We start from the raw sequence: 2,438 nt of genomic DNA, 5'->3' as shown, positions 1-2,438 counted from the left end.
AGACCCAGAGTTCTGGGTGCAGAACAAATAATACAGAACACGACATACAAAACAAGGACTCGTAGAAAGAAAGAGGGAAGATGTCCCCCCTATCCCCCCATCCCCCATCCCCCCCCCCCCTATTTCCCCCCTCCCAACTGCTCGGGTGGTAGGGCCAGCACACGCTGCCCAAAGGTAGATTAAAATTTTACCATTGAGAGTGCGTTAATAAGTACAAATTCACAGCGCCGACTCGTCCAAGTAGGAGAGGAAAGGCTGCCAGATTTTATCAAATGTTGATAATTTATTGTTCAGAATATATCTAATTCTTTCTAAGTGTACAGTGTTTGCCAATTCACTGAGCCATAATTTGGTAGAGGGCGCTTCCCTCCTTTCCCAAAACAACAAGATTAGTTTTTTTGCCGAGATGAGACCATACGAGATTAGTTGTTTTTGGGGGTTGGTTAATCTGTTTAGGGACTCAGATACTCCCAGGATTATCAGAAGCGGGTCTGGATCTATTGAAGTCTCCAACTTCAGAGAGGATCCTAAAAATTCCACACCAATAACCATGCAAGCTAGAGCATAGGGCAAAGCAGTGGAGTAGTGTACCCTGCGTAGCCTGACATTTATCACATGTAGGGGATGTATCAGGAAATATCCTATGCAGTTTAGTTTTGGAATAGTGTAATCTGTGTAATACCTTGAATTGTATGAGACGATGTCTGGAATTAATGGAGCATGTGTGGATATACTCCAAGCTCTCTTCCCAGTCTGCCACTGAGATGTCAGTCCCTAGTTCTTCCTCCCATTTTGCCTTGATGGCATCAGTAGAAGGTGTGCTAACAGATTGAAAAGCATCATATAGACGCGATATCAGTTTATCTGAGGTGGGGCATATTTTTATGCATCCGTCAAACATGGAAGGTTTAGCATTCCCAAATGTTGGGAGGTGTTTTCTAACGTAGTCTCTAATTTGTAGGTATCTGAAAAAATTACTTCTGGGAAGATTATAAGTTTCCCTCAGCAGCTCAAAGGAAGCAAAGGTCCCTTCTATGTATAAATCCCCTATGGTGCTTATCCCCAACTCTCCCCATCGCTCAAAGGTGTTATCAAGGTTAGAAGGGGCAAAGGAGGGATTCCTGGCGACAGGGAGCATGAATGACATTGGTCTGAGCTCAAAGTGCACTTTAATTTGCTTCCAGATTCGGACTGTGCTATGTATTATAGGATTGTTACAATAAAGTGACATCTCCAGATTGACAGGCGACAAAATCACAGCGCCAATAGAGAAGGGGTGACACTCCTCACGCTCCATACTAAGCCAGCTGGATGCCGGGAGTACGTCATCCAACAGAAACGTAACAATGCGGAGGTTAGCGGCCCAGTAATAAAATATAAAATTTGGGAGAGACAATCCTCCTTCCATCTTGGATTTACAGAGGTGTTTTTTACCTATCCTGTGTGTTTTATAATCCCAGATGAAAGGATTGATAATTGAGTCCAGTTGTTTATGAAAGGATTTAGGTATGAATACTGGGATGTTCTGATATAGGTAGAGCAGTTGTGGGAGGAAGACCATTTTAATGGCATTAATTCTTCCGAGCAGAGAAATTGGGAGAGTTCTCCAAAATAGTATGTTTGCTTTGAGTTTTTGTATCAGAGAGGGGAAATTCTCTTTAAATAGTAAGGAGTATTGTTTGGTAACTACAATTCCTAGGTAGGTAAATTTTTCTGAAGATAACTTAAATGGGAGATATTCTAGCCAGGAGGTATTTTGAGACCGTATGGGCATTAATTCACTCTTGTTCCAATTTATTCTGTATCCCGAGAAGGTACCAAACAAATTGATCACATCAAGAATAGCTGGGATACTAGCCTGGGGTTCTGTTACATAGAGGAGGATGTCATCTGCGTATAGGGAGATCTTATTTAGAGTATCTTTAGTATTATAGCCGTGTATTGCTGCATGAGATCTAATCGTCTGAGCGAGCGGTTCGATAATTAGGGCGAAGAGCATAGGCGACAGCGCACAACCCTGCCTTGTCCCCCTGTTGAGGTTAAATCGGGGGACAATGATTGGTTAGTGAGTATTCTGGCACAGGGGTTCCTATATAAAAGCTGGATCCAATTTATGAACCTATCTCCAATATTAAATTTCTGTAGGACCTTGAATAGATAGGGCCACTCAACTTGGTCAAAGGCCTTTTCGGCGTCAAGAGATATGACGGCAAGGTCCACGTTGGGTAACCTCTGAGAATACATAATATTGAACAGGCGCCTGAGATTGAAGAATGAGTTTCTGTTAGGGATAAAGCCGGTCTGATCCGAATGGACCAATTTGCCAATTAAAGTGCTAAGCCTGTTAGCCAGAGTTTTTGCTAAAATCTTTTGGTCTGTATTAAGGAGAGATATTGGTCTGTATGACCCTACCTCTTCTGGATCTTTACCCTTCTTAT

This window comes from Oncorhynchus gorbuscha, linkage group LG15 (assembly GCF_021184085.1).
Source record: "Oncorhynchus gorbuscha isolate QuinsamMale2020 ecotype Even-year linkage group LG15, OgorEven_v1.0, whole genome shotgun sequence".
Lineage (NCBI taxonomy): Eukaryota > Metazoa > Chordata > Actinopteri > Salmoniformes > Salmonidae > Oncorhynchus > Oncorhynchus gorbuscha.
This window is presented reverse-complemented; position numbering follows the sequence as displayed.